The sequence below is a fragment of the Spodoptera frugiperda genome, chromosome 14 (genome assembly GCF_023101765.2).
Source record: "Spodoptera frugiperda isolate SF20-4 chromosome 14, AGI-APGP_CSIRO_Sfru_2.0, whole genome shotgun sequence".
Classification (NCBI taxonomy): Eukaryota; Metazoa; Arthropoda; class Insecta; order Lepidoptera; family Noctuidae; genus Spodoptera; species Spodoptera frugiperda.
The window spans coordinates 6,224,790-6,248,176 of NC_064225.1; the positions used below are offsets into that span (position 1 = coordinate 6,224,790).

Below are 23,387 nucleotides of genomic sequence, written 5' to 3' on the forward strand. Positions count from 1 at the left end.
AAAACAACCCTCCATTTCCTAATCAACTCCGTTCAACAAAATTGCACGACGCGAACAACTTGAGAACTTCGTCTAAAAATAGAACATACTACGAAGAACACGCTTCTATTCCAAACTTCATATGCATTAATGTGACAGTTGCAGACATTTGACTACGAACGTCGAACAAGCCATATAATAAAATCTGCAGACGCAACGCTCCTTGAAGTTTCTACACTTTATTTGAATTACGTGTCATGTCGGATTTCGTATTTTGTCTTCGAATATGAAGAGCGAGTTGATGTTGAAATATTAAGTTGTGTGCTTAGTGTTTTCTAGTTTCGCTTAGTAGTAGTTTGAGTTAAAGTTTTAAAGAGCATTAAAGTTAAGAATGAAAGACGCAACTCGTGCGAATGAACGATTCTGAGATCGATAGGTAAAAATTCTACTATTTTACAATACTAAATTGCAATTATTTTAGTTTTATGAAGTTCATTAGACACACTACAAACAATAACATTTTTCTGTCCTTCCTTACATGTAATATTAAATGTTAACTATAAAAAAGAAATACGATTTTCATGTTATAAGCCGGTAAACGAGCACACCTGATAGTAAGCTATCGCTACCGCCCATGCACACCCGAAATACCAGAGGCGTTACAAGTGCGTTGTCGGTCCTTTGGAGGTTAGGAATTTAAGGTTTGTTAGGGAATCGGGGATTGGGAATTGGGGGTAAACTCACACAATGCAGTTGTTTCACCTCGGTTTTCTGTGATGCCGTGGTATCACTCAGGTCGAGGTGGCCGATTCATGCCGAAGTATGGCTCATACAAGCAGGGAATTGTGGAAACACTTCCCATACGTGCATCGTAAAAAATCCAGCATTACGAGTATTAGACCTTATCTATCAATAACGACATCAAACAGTCAATTAATAAACCTCAAAAAAGGTTTAAAAAATCAAAATTGTGGACATGGAAACATCCACAAACATACAAAATGGAAGCCATCAATATGAAGGAAAACGTGTAAAGATCGTTGGAATCAAAGTCGCCAGGACGAACGTGCTCTGAATTTATTATGAAAAAAGTGTAAGTATCCTCAATATGTCTTCCTTGGCCTGCCTGAGCTGATAATAATTTTATCTCTTCCTCGTTCCTATGTGTACAGCTACCTGTTAAAGTGTTGCTGCAAATTTGTTTGTGTTTACAGTAATTTTATTAGAATTATAGAGTAAACAAAGTAATATACATTAACGTAATGAATTTTTCAGGAACATTATTTTATTTTTTGAGACGTTTTCGACTTTATGATTCTCGATATTTTTAGTAACACTATTGTGACTTTCAAGGCCAGAAGAAAAAATATTGCAATTTGGTGAGAAGAAAGGCAAAGAGTAGAGACAGAGAAAGAGAAAGAGCGAGAGAGGGGATTTTGTACGCTTTCCAAAGCAAAATAAAGCAGGATCCCTTCATATATTATACACTACAACCTCTAATGTACCCCATGGTTTCACAAATAATATTATTTTTTGATGAAAAAGACTTTCTTGTTGTTGAAACCACAAGAGAAAACGTCACTATAACTATTCATACCAAACAACAAACAGTAAAGAAATCAAGAATACAGCACAAATATTATTATTCTAAAATGTCTCCGACAGTGTCTAGCTTACATTCAATATGTACAACCTTGTCTAAATCAAACAGTAGCGTACCTGATATTTATTGAGTCAAACAACTAACCTGTTTCTCAGAATGACAAGGTTCCAACGTTCTTTGTTAAAGAAAAACAATTGCTATACGATACGCGTCGAGTTGATTTGAAGGCAGTGTCTTTGACACTATAGTGTATTCGCGTGAAACTGGATTTTAGCCGAAACCGATACCGAGAATAAAGTTTCGGCCTTGGCTTATTTTAGGCTACATAAAATTAAATAATATTGCATGGTATTTTTTTCCTTATTGTTTTTTTTCCCTACACTGAAAAGAGCCTCCCAAATGCTTGATTTCCATATGGGATACCTTTATAAATGAGTTCAGATTTAGCCGAAACTACACTAAGGCCAGTAATTTTGGTTTTAGATGAAAATACATTTTCAGTCAGATACTACGAAGAATTTTACAATGAACTGTTTGGATAGACATACATGTCCTTAAAACAACAAATAGTTTTCATTCGAAAAAAATATTGGAAGAGGTCATAACGTAACGTTTATCACAAAATAGAATAAATAGTAACTATACATATTTATAGTACCTGTAACAACTATAAGCCTCTATTCGCTGAAAAACAAATATGATAGAAGAACTTGTTTTTAGTACTTACACGTATTTATGTTTAACGACAGATATACGTATATTTCTAAAATTCTATTGAATAGAAGATTTGCTTCTAAATAGGTACATATTATGAATTATTGTGCTATCGGCTTACTCACGTTACTATATGACGAGGAACTCGACAAGTTTCAAGCCTTGCTCGACCCTCGTATATCGCCAAATGCTGCTCATGAATGCCTCTAGTATGGCTTGAAACTAGTCGGTTAACAGTTACGCGAGTAAGACGCTAGCATAATAAGTAATTAAGGATGTCTCACGAAAGTTATAATAAAATTATAGGCACATATAATAAATACAACGCCGTAATACCTAAGATTTCAGTACAAGATCTTACAACGCAACTTTAAACAAATCGTACAGCACTAAAACACGTACGAGTGCGAACATTCGTCCAACATTTTACATTTTTGATCCGAGTTGAAATCTCTTCGTTCGTGCTATAAATACTTTAGAGGAACTCAAGACAAATTATGTTGGGAATGTAATCCGCCCGCTTTAAGAAGGTAACGCATTAATTCAGGGTAGTATCTGGGACATGACTAATTACAGAAATTCGCGTCAAAAGGATTAGGCGCCACGTTTAATATTTTATGTGACGTAATTCAATACTGTGAGAATTTTTATGAGGATTTGATGTGTTTGTGCTGTTTTTGGCGTTTAAAAATTATGTGTGAGATGTATGTAAACATACTTGGCAGCTAAAAAAGGAGCCACTAGCCTTTTAATTTAATTAACCCTCTCATCATCAACAGCTTATAAGTGGCCACTGCTAACCAAAGGCTTTTTCTCGCACGGAGAAGATTTGAGTATTAATCACCACGCTTGCTCAATGCGGATTGGGATTTCGAACTTACATTAAGAAATTATAAGCCCAGATTACTTCATTATGTTTTCCTTCACCGTTTGTCAGTGGTGCCTAAATAATCTCAGAAATACATGTGATTCGGAAAATGTCACATCGCTCTTAGGTCTTAAACCTTCGGGCCACTACCAAATCGGTCATATTATTTTATGATATTTACTCGCGTAAAATACTTTTTAGAAACCACAGACTGTCTAATGATATTTAACTATAACTATGTTTAAGATCTAAAGAAAATAGAGCAGAAATTTGAGTTTATTTGATTAAACCTTTACTTGCTAACACCCAAGGACTACATTCCTTTGAACAAAAAAATCAATAAATTTTATTAAAACTTAACAAATTATTCATAAAATTTAGTTTTTTTTTAAGAAGTTTCGACTGAAATTTTGGTGATTAAAGTTTCGTGAAACTTTTCAAACTACGTACGTGACAGTTTTCAGTAATAACTTCATCGATAAATTGTCAGCTATCTAGTCGTACATTGGATTTTTAGACAACTTTGAACAACGATAATTTAGACTGGTTTAATGTTCTTCTAGACTAATAAATAAAATTAGAGTGTCTTTTTATAATATTGTTTGACATGTTTTTTTTATGGTATAAGCCGGTAAACGAGCAGACAGATCACCTGACGGTAAATAATCGCTGCCGTCTATGATCATCCGAAACACCAGAGGCGTTACAAGTGCGTTGTCTAGCCTTTTCTGGATTAGGAATTAATGGGTTTTTGGGAAATCAGGGATTGGTAAAGGGGGTTATTGGGCCTCCGGTAACCTCACTGACATAACGAAACACAACGCAAGCTGTTGTTTCACTTTCAATCATCTCATTTAAAAGTCATATGGAGAGCCCTTTGTTTGGCTGTAAATCTTGTGCCTAGTGGTTAATTTGATGAACGAACATCATGTGCCCATTATAACTAATAGGGTGTCCCAGTAACTGTCCACTATATAAATACTTCACGCAAAAAAACAATTTACTTTGGCTTACTTACTAAGATTTAAAAATAAATTCTAGACGTTAAGAATTCCATTCAGCAAAAAGGGTTGAATTCAACGAAAAGTTTTTCCAATAAACACTTTGGATAACCACTCTAACGTCCATGGATAGCACGGTATCCAAAAAAAAAGGAGCGTCATACGTCCATGGATACTATAGTTTCCAAGGTGACGAGTTCTGTTTAACTCCCTCTAGTTTAAAATACGGTCTTGTTTGGTGAGTTTTGACTGATTATCTATACAGCTGAATAAATTGTTCGACGAAAAAATAAGACATGGCGTTGTAATATGCTTTGACAAACAAAATATAATTTTTTAAAGTTAGTTGACTCGTTTTTGAAGTGTTTTTGTGAGTTCCAACAATTATGTCGTAAATACTACAGTTTTGTTTAATTCATCTTGCAAGTGTTATACATCAAAATAAACTAGAAGATTTGTGCTTTACGATGATGTATAAATATCACAGTTTTAGCTGATAAATCTAGTCTAATTTTAACTTCAAACGATTGTTGTTTCGAAAAAAATGGCCGGTCTGGTGTTGGCCACTTTTAGTTTTGTTTATACATATTTTACATACTTTGCATTACAATAGTATATAAAATATCGAAATACATTTCGTAATAAGCAAAATAATATATTTTTCAAAGAGAAATATACTAAATTCATTGAAGATTCCATAATAATGTCAATGTGTTCCTCAGGTTTTTTGATGTGTAAAATTACGAGTAGTGTTTTCTTTCGATTTAATTACAATACTTAGAGTTAACCGAATATAATCATATATACATCAAAAGAATAGGGTAATGAGTCTAGTTTGTTGTAAAAATATTTTATTGATAAAATATGCAATAGTTGTGCCGTATATTCTAAAAAGGTAGAAATAATTCTGTTTTTTTTCTGTGTTTCATGTTTAACCCGTTTTATTGTATTTTAAAGATTAACTAAAGATTTAAAAAAATCGTTAAGATTGATCAGTATTCTTCAATCTTTTTTTGGTATTCTTTTCTTTATTCTAGGCTAATGCCTAGAATAAAGAAAGAGTAACAAAAAACCTATATAGCTACTGAACCGTAATCGGTTCAGTAGCTATATAGGTTTTTTGTTACGACGAACTTGCGAGTCGCGCGCGGTTCGGATGCCGTGCGCGACTGGACGTTAGAGAGATAAACGGTCGCGCGGGCCGGACGTTAGAGTGGCTAAATTACTTGATTTGCAACATAAAACGAAAGCAACCCTCACATCACTTAGGAAAATCTAAATAGCCAATAAGTCACTGAGACACAAAACATATAACCCTTTTATGTATATCTATAAAAAATCCATTCTCTTGGAAAATCACGACGACTCTATTCGTCTTTATGTTGCTTTTTTTTTTCACCCGAGGACGAAGTCTCAGTTTCAAGACTATTTCGAATCAACCATACGTGTTTGTGTGTTACTCAGACACGTCAAAAAGGCTGAAGGGATCGGTTTGAAATTTGAAACAGAGGTAGATGGTCTGAAATAACGTATAGGATACGTTTTTTATGATGCCCATGGATACCCAAAACACCAAAAGCGGTACGCGTTGCCGGCTTTTTGGGCATTAGGAATTTGAAGGTTGTTGGGGAATAGGGGATTGGGGGATAATTGGACCTCCGGTAACCTCACTTACACAACGAAACACAACGCAAGCGTTGTTTCACGTTGGTTTTCTTTGAGGCCGTGGTATCACTCCGATCGAGCCGGCCAATTCGTGCTGAAGCATAGTTCTCTTACACTTAAATACTTTTTATCTCACGAGAATGTGGGCGAAGTTGCTGGCAGATAGTAATAAATAAATAAACAAACTATACTATCATACTAAGACTAAAATCTAAATAATAATAATTTACATAAATTCCAGCTTGGCAACCAATCGAAAACTAAAGGCAGTTGCCTATATACCTATCTGTGTAACAAATTAATACATAAACATAACTTACACACATTCACGGTCGGGCCTTAATAAATTGTAAGCCGATTTCTCGCGTATAATGCGTGTAAGCTCATTAGCAGATTATATGGTTGATGTTTACGCATTTCGTTTGAATATCTCAACAGAACATTGTATTTGATTTGAAATTGTTCAATGTTGTGCATTAATCAGGTTTTAGGGGTTATATCTGAATTAATATATATATATATATATATATATATATATATATCTATACTAATATATAAAGCTAAAGAGTTTATTTATTTGTTTGTACTATCTGGATCTATTCGAATTGATTAATTATTTTTGTGTTTTATTATAAGTTTCGTGACGCATACTAAATTAATTACTATCATCAGTATCAGTAGCAGCGCGACAATCGCTGCGTCTTGTGTTGCAGAACGCTGCTCATGAATATGAGCCTCAGCATGGTTTGAAACTAGTCTAGTTCCTCGTCGTTTCGTGAGTTAGCCGATAATATAATAATATTTTTTGTGTTAGTTATTTCATCGAGAAAGACTGTAGGCTGTAAAACATCAGGCTAAGATCAATAGAAGCCAAACAGCAGGTGAAATTGCGTTGGAGTAGCTAGTATATGAATCTGTGATTTCATCCATCTATTCATTCATTCATAACCTCACGCCTGTCTCCCATGGGGTAGGCAGAGACTATGGAACGCCAATTGTTACGGTTCTTACATAACTCTTTCTTCCATACCATCAGTCTTTTCACGCATGTTCGTCGGTTAAGGGTACAATTTTATTCAGCGTTGAAATATTATATTTAGTGGGAATTTTAGCTTTGAATATGCAATCTCATATTAGACGTGTACTCCAATATAAGTGTTATTTCCCAAAGGAACGGAGTAGAAGTATACGAGTAACACGTACGTTTCGTCAGCAGTGTTATTTAGCGTTTTATAATAGAAAATGAGCTTACAGCCAAGTGACATTTCTGAGAATTTTGTTCATCGAAAACCTAATGTTAGTTTTCGCCAACCATCTCTACACCATATCTTGTATAAACGTTTCTTAATGTTACTTATTAGGTGTTCTTTACTCTGGAGCTGCGGACTACCTAGCAGGTTTATAGGGGCTCCGGTTCAAATAGCGTCTGACAATCCCTCTCGCCTCGCAAGGCGGGAGAAGCAATGGGACGATTTTTCTCCCTAAAAACACGTGTTTCTTATTAGGTTGGTGAAAACTAAAATAACGTTACATGTTATCTCACTAACGGGTCCTTAAAATCTAAGATAAGTGGTTGGTGGCGGAGGTGGAAGAGAACAGTCATTAATCCATCAAAAAATGGAATTAAACATAATAAAAAATATGTTCTTAATCTACAATAAGACGTATAATATACAAAACTAAGGATCTTTTATCCTTCCACAAGTTAACGAAGCTGTTCATATTACCAATAACATCAAAACCAAATACTTGAAAAGGACAAAATTTCCCATACCATAATCCAAAATCGACTTTCCTCAACTTTTGATAAGGTAGATTATTAAAATGTCAGCAGTATTAAGAAGTCAGGCTGTACTTACCTCGGATACATAAAAAAGATTTAAGGCCCATACATAATTGACTTATAAATCTTCGAAGTCCGTGAAAGTCGCGAAGGAAAAGGGTTTCAAAGAGCTAAGGGACGTAATAAGCGAAGGACCGTGGCATTATAGTAAACTTAAGTCTCGAGTAACTCAGTTCCGGAGAATATGTAACTACGGAGTATATGAATTTAGTAGTCAATTCAAGATTGGGGACATAGGTTAAATCCCAGGTCTAGTAAGGAAAATTGGGATGACAAGTTCACAAATCTCCAAAGAATATAACTGTAATAGTTTGTTTAAGCGTCATCCGTTGTTTTGACTAAGTCTGTTGATTATGTTTTAGTTATGACTATGCTCCGAACAATACTAACGTATAACTATAATCATCATATCAGATAGAGTAACAAGACATCCACAACTTTGATAGGACTTCTGGCATGACCTACAATTTGGCTGGATAGAAATGACATTTAGTGTGCTTTTCCACCAGAGAATAGTATGTGCAATACTACGTTGATGTGGATGCATTTGGCTTCCATAAATCATATTTTAAGGTACACATAGCTTAGCACTGGTGGAAACGGACTTAGCTAAGCTATGTTTTTTATATGGAAAGACGCATGCTTTGAATGTGTGCTATGGATGGCTCTTTAAAAGAGATTTGTTGATAGGTTTCATGATTTCAAATAGGACGAAAGTATTCAAGAATAAAGTTGTGCAAGTCTATAAGAGTTTTATTACGACTCTCTATTAATATTCATTTCGTGGTAAATCAATTGTACCGTTTAATGTTCGTATTAAACATATTCAGTTATTTTCCAGGAAACAGCTATGAGTCTTCCATCCTCTTTTACGAATTAATTCGGGGACTGCATGTGTATGAATTCCATAATAGATTGAAATTTTAATGATATGTTATTATTAAAGCACATTCATGTAATGTATGATTAAAGGTCTTTATTTTGCTATAAATAAACGGGTTAATAATAAATTATATTTCCGACTCAAAGCGAGAGTAAGAAAAGGGTTACTTTTCAGTCAACAAGAGTTTGACACTATCCAACCTAAGGCCAGGGATAGTGTCGTAATGTCTTCTACATTGAATAATTATCCGAACTTAAAAAGAGGCAAATGTGTCCATATAAGGTGTTCTAAATTATCTGTAACGGCTTTAATGGAATTTAATGTTGTGTTTGAAGATTACAATATGCAGTTGTAGGTACCCCGGACCAGTTAATTCAATTTGACAACATAAAGAAGTTTACCTCCTATCAACATCTTATAATATATCGCTGTATGATATATACTTTGATACATAAAATATGTTCAAAAAACCGATTAATATTATTCTACTAGACGTTAAACTGACAGAAATATAATTATACTCATTATACTTTCTCAAGGTCATTTGAAACGAAGTTCATTGTAACAAAGAGAATCGATAGTGAACTTACTTATTCACACATACATGTATATTTTAATATATGTTTTATATGAAACACTCTTCTGCGAACCTTAGTTTTATCTGCACTTCTATTAATTTTAATGAAAATGTCAACCGACTCTAGAGAGCTTTTGAAATATTGTTCGCGATGCAAGTCCACAGTCTGCTGTAATAAATAGACATACAGAGACAGTTTTCAGGTAGTTTGGGTTAGTGGCTGTACATTTTAGCTTCAGTTCGTAGAACGAGATTATCCATCTCGCTTTTATGTATGTAAAAAGTAAGGGATAGGTGTACAGTCGTTTCACAAATGATTCCTAAAAAGTCCACAACTGGAAGGTTTTTGTTTTACCCTCGATTTTTTTTTCGTGCTATCGTTGCTCTTTTTTGGATGGAAAACGTTTGCCATAAAATACTTTCTATAAACGTTTTAGTTTAACGCTTTTTTTATTTACAGCGATATTCAGACTGCTGTCATGATTCTGTTCAGTATTTCGTTTTATAAAATCAAAAGCTAGACTCACGTAAAGGTGAAATATTTACCAACAAAAAGTAGAAGTTCAATTTTAAATATTTCAGAGATGTCTAATATGTTCATATGTCTCTATGTATTGTTTAATTGAAACATGACCATCATGTGAAATAATTCAATCTTCTTAACCGACTTCGAAAAAGAATGAGGTTTCTCAATCCAATGTCTACCGTGGTATATAAAAGATTTCTCAATTCCTGTTATACATAGGTATATTATAGCTTCTGCCAGCGGCTTGGCCCTCATTCCCGTGGAATAAAGGATATCCTATATATTATTCCAGACCCTGTTCCAAATTTTATCCCAATCCCTTTAGCCATATTTACGTGTTTGAGTAACAAACATACACAGAAACACAGAAACATTCGTATGTATACTTACTATATAATATTATAAAGTTGAAGAGTTTGTTTGTTTGAACGCGCTAATCTCCGGAACTACGAGTCCGATTTGAATAATTATTTTTGTATTGAATAGTGATTTTATCGAGGAAAGCTATAGGGTATAAAACATCACGCTACCATAAATAGGAGCCGAGCAAAGCGGGTGAAACCGCGTGAAAGTAGCTAGTTTATAATATAAGATGAACTGAATCAAAAATACATTTAGAAAAAGACTCATAGTTCTAAAAGTGATTGCTTTAATACAATCAAGCCCTACAGATTGTCATACTAATTCGGAATGTCCTATTTTGATTTCAGAAGCAATTACTGGAAATAGCTCCGTTCCGTTCCACTTCTAACTAAATTTAATTTTCATTTGTTAGTTTGTCAACATGGACGGCGGTGATGTTGACCTGTTTTGAGGAGGTCACTGATAAAGGGGGGGGGGGGGGGCTTTATTACAAGCGACAGTTCTAAGAGTTATGCAAACAGCGTCATATAAGGTAGAAGGTTCAATAAGTAAGTTTATTAATTTTGGTCTTAAATACCAGGGTGCTCAGCAAAGACAGGTTGTGTATAGAAAATCTCCGATAAAAGCACAGAAAAGAGAAGAAGAGATAGAAATAGTATACCGCATATATTAGTATCAGAACCAGCATGGAATTTAGTATGGTGGTCGCAAAGAGTCTCGGTTTTGATACTCAGTAATACTTTGCCATCAATTCCGACCGATTGACAGCAAAATATTTCTGGGTTTTTTCGACTTTTCGAAAATTTCTCAATAGTTTGGAATTGTGCCTAGTATATTGCAATAGGCTCACCCACTATTACATGGGACTTATAACACAAATAGTGAAAGGTAGGTATACAGTGGCATTACGTGCCACAGTACACTGAGTACCTACCTCTGCCAACCCCTTCGAAGATAAAAGACGTGACGATACATAAAGACATACAAAACTGTGAAAACCAACAAAGCAGGGAAACCAGCAATTTTTGTGGGATATTTTTGGCGAAATTTCAAATGAGTAGCCTTGCAGCTTAATTGGATGCTAGCCGAGGTAGTCCAATTAGTTGCAGCTAACTAACTTAAGCTTAACTAAGACAGAGTGTGTCTCGTAGTTTACATTGAATGATGCATGAATTTACCTCTGTCGTTTGAGGTGACTTACTAATTTGTTAGTAAAATGATAAATGTTAAAGTTTGCATGTTTGTTTGTTAGTCCTTCATGTATAAACGGCTGAAGGGATCGGAATGAAACTTAAAATAGGAGTAGATAAAGGTCTGAAATAATACATTGGCTATTTTTTATACGACGAGAGTGTACGCAAAGCCGCTGGCAAAAGCTAGTCTTTAACATATTTATCTTACTTAATAAACTTGGAGCTTATGATGAATACTCTTATCTGAGCCAAAGCCTAGTAGAGGACCCTCACCAGCTTCAGTGATCGTTTATTTCAACACTATGTATTATTTATACAAAAATGATTTGTTCTCAATTTACTGTCGACATGAAAATAAATTCTTCAAAACTTACTATAGACAAACTAGATCTTCAAACCCTTCTCAGAATATTTTAAACTTTATGTACTAAATGTCATCGGTTATTCAAGAAGGGTCGTAAGATAGACAACTTCTTTCTTACGTAGGTAACTATGTGAAACGTCAACCTACTTACTTATGAATTTATGTAGGTTTTATCAGTCAATAGTATCTACTAGCTGATTCCCGCAGCTTCGCTTTCGCAGATTACTAATATAAGTCTACATCACTTCTTTTTAGTGCAAGTTACTCTTTAGTATACAGCTACCTGCCAATAAAATTCCCGTGAAAATCGGGTTAGTCATTTCAGAGATAAGTCAGAATAAATAGACGGACAGATAAACACATATTGTACTACATATAACTTGGAAAAAGTCACATTGGTACTTGCCGTCGGCAAGCTCAAAACCGCACTCTTATGTATGAGAAACGGATAAAACCATAACGAATTTAACCCACGGATTAGCCACGGATGTTATAATCTGACTGGTGAAAAATAGGTGCTATATTGTATATCACGCATGCAACTCTGTTTACACAAGTATGTAAGTAAGAGACTAAAAGGAGATATCATGTCATGCCTAAGAACACAGTCATTATTTAAGAGAAACTAGAATAACTACTGTGACAATTAAAATAAAAACTTTCTCTCTCAGTTCTACTAACAAAAAACTAAACCTAAAATAAACAGCGCAAACCTTTATGCAATTTAATACAGATCAAAATAAACCACCTATGCATTTGACTACCCAACGAACAAATACCAATAAACAATTTGCAAACATACACATTTCATTTAAACTAACCTAAAAAAATAGACATTTTATAGAAACACTGCCTCGTTGGTCGAGTAGTTGCAAGTGCGACTGCCGTACAAGGGGTCTCGGGTTCGATTCCCGGGTCGGGCAAAGTATTGCTGGGCTTTTTTCGGATTTTCGAAATTTTCTCAGTAGTAGCACGGAGCCTGGAAATGTGCCCGGTATATGGCAATAGGCTCACCACCTATTTACATGGGACTTACAACAAAAATTGTGAAAAGTGGGTGTACATTGTTAAGTGGCATTATGTGCCATAATTTGCACCTCTGCCTACCCCTTCGGGGATTAAAGGCGTGATGATATGTATGTATGTTTATAGAAACACAGATATAGCACGACAAATCGTGGGTCAAGCGGAGGTTTTGTGAAAATAAATCGACCAATTACATCGAACCGTTGGATGCGGGCACAGCTGTTAATTCGGTCTGATACTTTATACCTTACAGTTTGATTTGTAAGCCCCATTTGTTTTTAAAGGATTGAACCTTTAGTCAACTTTAAAGGGGACGCGTCAACTGTAATTGGTATGTGGTTTAATCATAGATCTTCAATTTATCGTGAGAGGATTTGTATTGAGCCTTTTGGTGCTTTATCAACATCAAGATTAACATTCTATATAAGTGGCCCCTGATGATCAAAGGCCTCTTCTCACACGGAGAAGGTTGGAGCACTAATAACCACGCTTGCTCAATGCGGGTTGGCAATTTCAAACTTATAATCAGAAATTATAAACACAGGTGTCCCCGCAATAATTATAAGCTCAGGTATCGCGCCTTTAACGTTTGTCAGTGGTGTCTAATTAACCTTAAAAAGTATGAGAAGCCTTAACCGTTCGGGCCACCACGACATATTTTTGAGATCCAATATAAAACTAGTAATTTAACTCTCATTGATGTGATGTGTCACGATTGTGAATCTCACAAACTATCATAAAAATTGTATGATTTGTGTTACTAGAGCTTTATTTGGTTTCACGCTCATGCATTTCCAATTTACTCCTCACTCAGCTTTTAAAGAAAACAAAACCGTTATTGTGATTTAAATCAAAGATTGGATGGCACACTAAAATGCGTTCTTGTTAAAATAATAATTTAAAAAAGCGTATTCAATTTTCCTTTTCACATAAAACTACCAAGCCTTTAACTTTCATAAAAATCGCCATTTTAATCCCGTTAAATGTTTCACACGGGTATAAAAAGTTCCAATGAAAACTTATAAATAAAAAATAATCAACAGTAGTGTGGTTTTATTTTAAACCGGCCAACAATACACCGCTTATCGACGCCAGTCATATCAGAATTTATAATCGGAATGAAACCGCGCTCAATAAAATATTAAGGTTTTGGCAGAACGGACTGGGAGCTGTTACAGACTTGTAGGAATTTGGGTCTAGTATACATTCCTTATAGGTTTAAAATTGATTAATAATTTAATCTTCTTCACACAAATAATAGTGAATAGCAGACTTAATGCCTTAAGGTGAATGTTCCGATCGCCTTTTCATACATTTTTCGTTCACGGTATACTCTCCGTACATAGACACTTTTTGCACAAAACTAATCACTTTATCACTTTTGTACGGTCAAGAATCTGCATATAACTTTTTGGTAAATAATTCGCATTATATATGGAGAAAAACAGTCTTGAAAACCGTGAAAAATTTGGCATTTCTTTTACTAGTGTTAGTGCAATTTGACAATCAAACATATCGGAATGTCTGGATAGGTTATAATATTAAACGCTAGATGGCGTGCACCCGATAATGTAAATTTGAAGAATCATTACTAATTTTATAACAATAGTTTTCATTAAAAAACATTACAATAATTTAAAACTAACTATCGTAAACGAAAATATAAAACATTGTGGTCGTGTGTGAAAAAAATGTTAGCGTTAGTTATTATTATTGTCACTGGCAACAATAAAAAAATTTAAATTCGTTCGTAGACAAAATACGATGTTGCCGTTCCGTCGAACATGACCTTTGACACGTTGCCAAACTTATTTAGTACCATCAGATGGTTGACTTGAAATAAAATACATTTCGAAGAGTTTGCGTAGCATTACGCTAGGCTTTACGCGCGGAATTTCTTGTATGTTTTTGATCAATGAAAATTCATTGAATCGAAGTAATATTTCTTGTATGTATTTCTTTCCAATTTAATATGATTATTGCAAAGTATTGTAGTATATGTTGTTTATAAGTAAGTAATTTTATTTCAAAATAAAAATACCTACCAACTAATAAATATTAGCAAGTCAGCCCGTGAGTTTAGCTGGCTATTACAAACTAAAATCCTCATATTAGAAATCACCGATCGATATTATATTGTTTTCTCAGATTAGTAATACAAATAACTTTGGACGGACAAACATTAGTATTATTTGTCACATTATATTGCGTCTGCTACATGAATCCCGCTCGTTCCGAAACACTCAAAATCAGTTGAACGGACGGTAAAACAAGTATCTTTAAATTTCTAATGTTATAGTAAATAGAGTATAATTATGTAATATCATTTTATGATTTTATTATGGTTGTTCTGCAGCGATTTTTCAATTGATGTTATATCATAATTTGGGTAAGTAAAATTTTATTGCTATAATTTTTCTGAATTTCGGAACGTATTTAATAAATTCTGTTTTATCTATGGTATGGATATTTACTTTGCAATAATTTTCATGACATGAGACTACATTTTGCTGCAATTACAAGCGATTTGATCTGGTTTTGTTATAATTTCGTTTCAATTTTATGCGAATAGGTACTGAGTTTATAAAAGTAACATAATATTGTCTTGTACTTATATAATTAGTTTTTGTGTATTTCGGATTCCGTTTACATCTAGGTACCTACTATGTCGGGGTCCTACGAGAAAGCTGGCGTATCAACGCCACGAATATTCAGGCGCCCGTAAATCGTCAAAACGAGTGAAAAGCGCATTCAGTTGGATACATGTGGACGACAAGATAGTAAACCTGTAAATTATAACTCAAGTTGTGGCCAGCTTCATTGTAAACAAACTTTAGTTTTCAAGTACGTATAGAGTCATCAGTTGTTGAGCCATCTACATGTAAACTTAGAACTCTTTTAGTAATAAGCGTTTCATCCCTCTTCTTCACATGACCATACCAAGAAAAACGATTTCCTTTCAATTTTGCTCTATCATTGGATGAATAATGTTCTAGTTATGAATAAAAAGCATGAATATTACTATCAAGTAAATTCTATTGCATGTCCACTTTATAATTTATTTTAGCATCTTCTTACTATAATATTAAATCTATTTCAGGTTCAAGGACAAATGCGTGTCAGTAACATGGATAAATGCTACTTCATATGTTTTATTTCAGTCAATGAACCTTTGACTGTTATAGAAGTTTGTCGAGATAATATAATGACTTTATCAGCAATATGATGCCAAAGTTAATACACTTTTTTAAAGAATGTATTCTGCCAGAAATAGTTTTGAGACATGTTCAAAAAATGCGAAATGTATACCTAGGTATGAAAGGTACACAATTTTTTTTTATTTTATTTTATGATTTCCATTGATTTCAATCTATATTATATTTTTTTCTTGTGGGATATTGTTTTCATCCACATCAAAAGTTAAACACAAAATATACTAATTATAGTAATTTTCTTTTGCAGCAGCTGTGTAGCGGTAGTTTCCAGGCAATAATGAGGAAGGATGAGCGAAAACAACACGACAAATGTTTTTTTATTGTACTATTATAGTAGTGTGTTTAGAATCTACATTATCAATGTTTACAGTCATGTTTTTTTTGATGTCAGAAAACTGAAATGGTGTACTTACTCGTCGTAATGAACATAATGTTCATAATGTGATATGAATACATTGACCTATTTTAAGGTTTCTGAAAAACAAAAAGGAAAGTTGTTGCTTTTTTATTTCCTTATGTAGTATAGTGATTATGGATGCTTAGATATTCTCAAACATTTTTCCGCTTTGATTGCAATCTATTATTCTGGTTGCCTTGTTTATGAATTATAGTTTTGAATTATTATTTTGAATGAGATTATTTTTTAATAATCAGTCACGTATCAAGCATTCATGTCACATAAATACTTGTAATAATTGCAGGTTAGTATATACATTCTATTAAATAATGTATAAGATAATAAAATAAAACTGTCTTACATTGCATTCTTGACATTCATTTTATTCCCAAACTAGTGACCCGCCCCGTTTTCGCACGGGTGCAAAATTATCAGTTTCCCTACTATAATATACATGTATTATACATATAAACCTTCCTCTTGAATCACTCTATCGATTAAAAGAAACAGCATCAAAATCCTTAGTGTAGAAAGCATACATATGAATATAGGGACAGAGAAAACGACTTTGTTTTATGCTATTTAGTACCTAAATATAACACTACTTATACCTTTTATTTTTAGAACATAATAGCATCAGATGGTGTTCTTTAGTTCCTAATCCCCAAGACATAATTTCTACAGGTACCAGCCTATTAACTTTTAAATGCACGCCATCTAGTGGTTAATTTTGAAGAAAGGTTGATTTTAAAGTAGGCGCTATGTCTATGTGTGTATAAATGACTGTAAACAGAGTTGGATATTAATATTTCGCTTTTATGGCAAATCGGATGGGTTTTGAGGCGATAATTTGACTAATTCCGATAAAGTGGGATGCCTGATTTTCGCATTATTATTTCTGTTACTTAATATTGTTCCAATGACACTCAAAACAACATAAAACTGAAAATGTTCAATTCAGCGCCATCTATCGGGAAACGAGCCATGAAGAGCTCGGAACATTCACCTTAAGGCATTCTATGATGGTCAACCATAGGGTAGTGCAAAGAAATGTACCATGTAATTATATGTTTTGTGTAGTAAATAGATTATGTAAATGATATTTGCAAGTAAAGTTTTGTAGGTCAATATATTCTGTCAGATTTTTTTTTAATAAAAAATACCTAATGTAACCTGGAAAGTAATTTTTGTGATGACTTCCATAAACATAATTCCAAACATAAATAAACTAGTTTTTTCCAACAGCTTCGCCCACTTTCCCGTGGGATTAAAAGCATTCTGTCACCCAAATCTGAAATTTGATACAGACAGGGTATGCCTGTCTGTATCAAATTTCACAATTGCATCAATCACAGATCAAATTTTATCAAAAACCGTGCAGTACTTTCAGCGTGATTGACGGGCAATCAACATGTAAAGAACTACCTTTCACATTTATAATAATTATTAGGTGTGATTACTTGACTCCGTTTTCTGTAACTGTTAATTTTAAACTACCACCAACTAAAAATTTCACAATATCTATTGAGATAATCCGATAAAACTTTGTTGACCTTGAAATCGAAACCTCGTTTTCACTAGACAACGAAGTTGATCTACAAGAATTATTCTAGTAACTTAAATTATTTATCAAACTTCAATTTCGTATATACACTTTAAACAATTGGCCTGAAGACATAGTTATTAGTTCTAAAAGTGTTTAAAACTTAAATTTTCCAGCATTTTAGTAATTTCAATATGATTTAGTTAGTGATACGTGGATGCGTGGAGTCAAGTTGTGATTCATAAAGAATTCATATTATTACGTTTACAGTTTGGAATGTGTGAAGGTCGAACGATGAACTCTGATGAGTTTATCTAGCCTTGCAATATTAAAAGTAACAGCTGAACCTGAAATATTAAACATCAATAGCTGGGTACTGTCCAGTGCTAGTCCATGAGTCTCTCTTATGTGATGGCTTGTCATAATCTCTATGCTTCCCTGCCAAGCGGGTTGGACATCAGTTTGAATGGTCTAATCAGATAGTGCTACTGCTCGATCACTATGAAATTCTGTGTTAAAATAGTAAGTGACTGAGTTAACTGTAGCCTTACCCTTTGTAAAGCTAGAGTCACTCCGTTCGGTCGGTCTAGTCCTATTTCTGAACATCCAAGCCAAACAGATACATTTTAAATTTACCTTGCCTTAACTTAGAAATGATTTGTACATCGTAATCATCATATCGGCCATAACACATCCACTGCTGAACATAGGCCTTCCCTAATGACTTCCAGATAGGCTGGTTAGAAGCGACCTACAACCAGGTCGTCTGTCCACCTTGTGGATAATGTGGATATTTAATGCAATCATCTAGAAGCACTATTCAAAGTTAAACACCAAAAACAACATCAAACAAAAAAAGTAAGTAGAATCAAAAAGGTTAATTTCGTCATAATTTACCAACAACGTGAAAATGGCAATTGATGATACAACACCCATAAATCAAATTACAGAATAAAATATTATTTCAATACAGTAAAATTAACGTACAATTTTGAGCTGCATTCAGAGGCCAAACTTCGTTGGTACTTTACGATTCATTCAAAGGGAGCTATTTATCAAAAACTTCGGCCGAACATTGGGATGGAGACGCCCTAATTAATTTGTAATATCACCTCTTCTCACAAAAGGTACGGACAATACTGGGGCCACTTGATCCCAATTCGTTAACTTTAGAGTTTCACTGACTAACTAAGTTGTCTCCCGTCGTTTTGAAACTTCTTCTGTCGTGATCTTAATATAATTTCTGAGATTCTACCCTTTATGTGTTATGAGTGCTTTATTCGAGTGTTCGACATAGCGAGCAACGTGCACCTAACTAAAAGTAGTTACGGGTTACTGGTTTGGCTTGAAATTAGTTGAGCTAGCCCGGAAGTTATGTGTGAAAACTGTACGAGACTATTAATTTCCTATGTCACCCGGTGTTATACTTATAATTCGCATCTTATTCCATTCAGAACTAGACGAGCACCTAGATTTACTGACGGACAGACTGACGGACAAGACAATTTGACATTTAAAAGTGCCTAATCAAGGATTACTTGAAATAAATACTTTGACTTTCACTTTAATTTATAAATATTTTTTTGCAATGACCTCAAATCGCACTATTTTCTTCATTATATTATAGTTTTCTGCAAATAAACGTATGCTTTGTCAAAAAATCTCATTAATTTTTCACATGAAAGACCTTTTGCCTGAAAACTCATTTAGCAGCTTTCAAATACAGAACATAATTTATACATATAATAATAAATAATTTTGCGTTAACATCACAACGTATTATAGTGCAATGAACGTTCAAAACCAACTTTCAGTGATTACACAGTCACCTCAAAGTTATTTTATTAATTTTTCACGTTTATCTTTTTTTATCAAAGTCTAGTCTTGCTCACCGTTGGAGTTATTAAATCATTAATTTGATAAAAATCAGATGTTTTTGAAACAAAATTTTTGTTGATTAACAAGGTAACGGTTTTGAATTAGATTTTTCTGTTGGATAAAGAAATTATAACTTGACTTTAATGGTTTTGATGTTGTGTTCAGTGGGCTAGAAATAAACTTAAAAAAGTAAATTTTTGGAGCACTCATTTTGGTGATTATTCGGCAGTGGTTTTGATAAACAAAATGTAAAAGAAATTTAATTTAAATATTGGGAACGCCAATCAACTTGAAAGAAACGACACAACAACTTGCATTAATTGACTGCTCGACTATAAACCAATGCAAGGCACATTGTAAGTTGCAATCTAGTCTAAGACTAAAAGAGTCACAGAGAATTTATTTATATTTATTTATCGAAATCTTCTTAGTTTGTGTTTTGTAAAAGAAAATACTTGAATGGAAATAAAATATTTAGCTACTTGTAATGTACACCGTATATCAGGTACACTGCGTACATTGATTCAGTGACAAGCTCTTCGAGTACTTTTATGAGGCACGTGTTTCCAACGTCTGTGGAGGCATTTTGGGTATGTGAGATGGATTAGGCTAGTTGTACATTGACGGCTTTGTTTAAAAGTCGTGTAATTTTTTAGGACAATTAGTTATATTGGGAATGCGAAAAGTATTTTTTTGTTTTTTTTAAAGACTTAAAGAAATTGAGGTTCTCGGTTTGATTTGTATGTATGTAAGTATGTTTGTGCTCGATTATATCGCGTTTCGCTAAACTGATTTCGATGCGGTGTTTAGCTTAGTATTCTTCAGACTTAGGAGAAGGTTTAGGGCATATAATCCGACTTAAAAGGCTGGAAGTTCCCACTTTAACATTTAAAGGCGATTTTCCGTTCTTTTTAAGTATTATTATTTACTATTACTGAACGCATAATAAGTTGGGATGTCTCAAGCTTCATTTTAATATTGGTATGTCCTTTTTCAGAAACAACGTGAGCATTTTTACACAATGTCGTGGTTAACAACATTCAAATATAACCTGGTGAAAACTGTATTTGTATCTATCAATTTTGCTCACATCGAGATAAAGTGCTCCCAAAATTATATTACGTAACACAATAGTAGTATTCCTACCTGCCTATCCCTTTCAAAATTTAATTACCAGTAGCACAGTGTATTGTAACCTTAACTCGGCTCAGGCACGTTCTTCGTGGCATTTTGTTTGTCTTTTATTTGTACACAGTATTTTTTGGTACAAATAATTTACTTTTCACGAAGGAATGTTTTTCCAGAGCCCCAGTTTACCGAATGCCTATAAAAATACTAAAGCAGTTACGGCTTTGTGTTAAACAAGAATGGCCCTTATTGCATGAGTTGATCAGAAAATAAACAGGGCTCGTTTATATGTTTCATTCTGTTTGGAAATCTAGAATTGTTTTGACAAATGTCTAGTAAATACATTGTGTTCATTTTACTTCGAATAGTTTTTTGTATTATTTTGTGAAAGCAAAATATTAAATTCAGTTTAGTTTGTATTGTAAAACAAACGTTTTTAATGATCAAACTTAATTCAAAATGACTTGTAAGTATTATACTATTAGGAGTATAATTAGAGTTATAGTTTTAGCATTGTCTACAAGATTTTGAAGATGCAAATTGTATATGAGTACAAAAATAGTATTTTTTTTGTGGGGGAAAACCATTCAATGTCTTCTCCTGCCTGGGGCGAGGCGAGAGGGAGTGACAGACTCTTACTGACTGGAAACCACCCCGTTCCTACTTCCGCTTTTCGAGCCGAAACCACAGTAACTCGCTAGGCAGTATATTTTAATCTAATATACTGCACAATGACTATTAAAAAGTTACACATTAAAACTTTTCTCCGGCACAAAATTCACCAACTTCAACAGCCAAAAAATACAGACAAAAGACTATTCACAGTTTTAGCAATCAGGCCATAACGATAGGCATCGCCCATTCTTTAAAGCCGGCAAGTATCCAATTTCATAGATAGATAAAAGTTTTCTTTGCCAAAAAACTTAATTAGTTCCTATATCTAGAATCAGGAACGTACAAAGATTTTTAGTAAAGATAAAAGCGTTGTGGAAAATGGCTTAATAATGAAAGAATGGGAACAGGATATTTCTAGAATTATGTTTGGACTAGATTGTCGGTGATTTAAGTTACCTATAGGAGAAAATGTAATGAGGAAAAGTTTTTTTTTTTAATAGAGGAACGCTTGGGTATTTTTTTATTAGATGTTGAAAAGAAAATATTTTTTATGTTATAACATAGTGTCTGGTTTTCAGGCGACTTCAAAAAGGGACCCCTTTTTCTCAGTATGTATGTATGTTTGTTTGTTTGTGCGCGATTATCTCGCGTTTGGTTGAACTGATTTTGATGCGATTTTCAGCATAGTATTTTTCAAACTTAGAAGAAGGTTTTAATGAGGCGAAAATTAAAGGCTTCGGCCCTATTTAAAAAAGTTTTAAATTCTACCTAACTAAATCCTGTCAAATTTCATTTATATTTTTATATCCAGTAGTTACAAATTTGAAATTATCGACAAGGGACTGATATATAATTGGTATCAAGTGTGACTACTGAGCAAAATGGCTATCAGTAGTAGAATGTGAAAAGTTAAAGATGAAGCTTGCATTGATCGACTGATTAGTGGCTTGATTTAAGAGATGCCTGTGTGCGTGTTAATGAAAGACTACCATATTTGAAAACCAAAACAATATAATTACTCCTTAGTTCGTCTTAAGATAAAATGAGCCTAAATATACGAGTAAACAATACAGCGGATGATAAAAGATTTGATATAATCAACCCGTATTTTGGAATCATGTCAAAGAATTTTCCGGTTAATAATCTCAAGATTCCCATTAAATGTGTACAGTGATATAAGACTTCCACATTACGAGGGCTGGAGTTAAGATATTCAAGAATCATAATAATCGGCAATAAGCCGAAATATTTTCTCTTGAGAATTTTTCTTCGAAAGATCTGATGGGATTATGTACCTAACATTGCTTTATTCCATAACCTTTTTTCCTTTACAATGACAAACAAACCACCCAACGGTTACCATGGCAACGAAGCCGCCATTATTCTTTTTATCAAAAGCATACAATTGAAACAAATACTTTGGCTCTTGTCAAAATCTCCGTCATGTTTTCTTCCTACTCCTAAAAATCATGAGAATTTCCAAGTATTCGAATGTAACAATTCTTTTAACGTATAAAACTCTGTATGGATCCGAGTTTGATACCAAGAGAGTCGTAACTCGATTACTGAGTCGGCAAACAGTCCTTAGCATAATAAAATCTTCTCATATAAGGGTATTTTTGTCGAAACTCCACTCTTTAATGTTAATAAATAACGCTTGATATTTGAAAATGAGGTTTATTCGATAAAATTATGTTTGTTGACTGTTTTGTTGTATCTGAAGCTACTAAATTAAGTAAAGCCAAACTGCATAATATGACAAATCAACAGCCTATAAATTGATATAGCTGAACAAAACCCTCTTCTCGCACGGAGAAGGTTTGAGCATCAATCACCATGCGGGTTTAATGCGGGTTGACGATTTCAAACTTATAATTAGAAATTATAAAACCAGGTTGACTTACTATGTTTTCCAAGTGACATTGGTAGTTACCGTTGGTAGGTTTCGAACCTCCTGACAACCACGATATAAACGAATTGAAATTGGAGATGTTGAATACTTCAAA

The 23,387-nt window shown here is 33.7% G+C and overlaps 1 protein-coding gene and 1 long non-coding RNA gene across 5 annotated transcripts in view; one reads left to right on the forward strand and one right to left on the reverse strand.

The window, feature by feature from the left end:
* LOC118279207 (uncharacterized) overlaps positions 1-23,387 on the reverse strand; it is a 106,336-nt gene that overhangs the window by 59,232 nt on the left and 23,717 nt on the right. The gene's annotated exons all lie outside the window — the stretch shown is intronic.
* On the forward strand, positions 15,021-16,584 carry LOC118278671 (uncharacterized). 4 transcript variants are annotated; one of them, XR_007705946.1, is made up of 3 exons: positions 15,021-15,449; positions 15,706-15,927; positions 16,068-16,584. It is a non-coding gene; the product is annotated as an uncharacterized LOC118278671 (long non-coding RNA). The 4 variants fall into 4 exon arrangements; XR_007705948.1 differs by having other exon boundaries at positions 16,071-16,584; XR_007705947.1 differs by having other exon boundaries at positions 15,022-15,449; positions 15,706-15,918.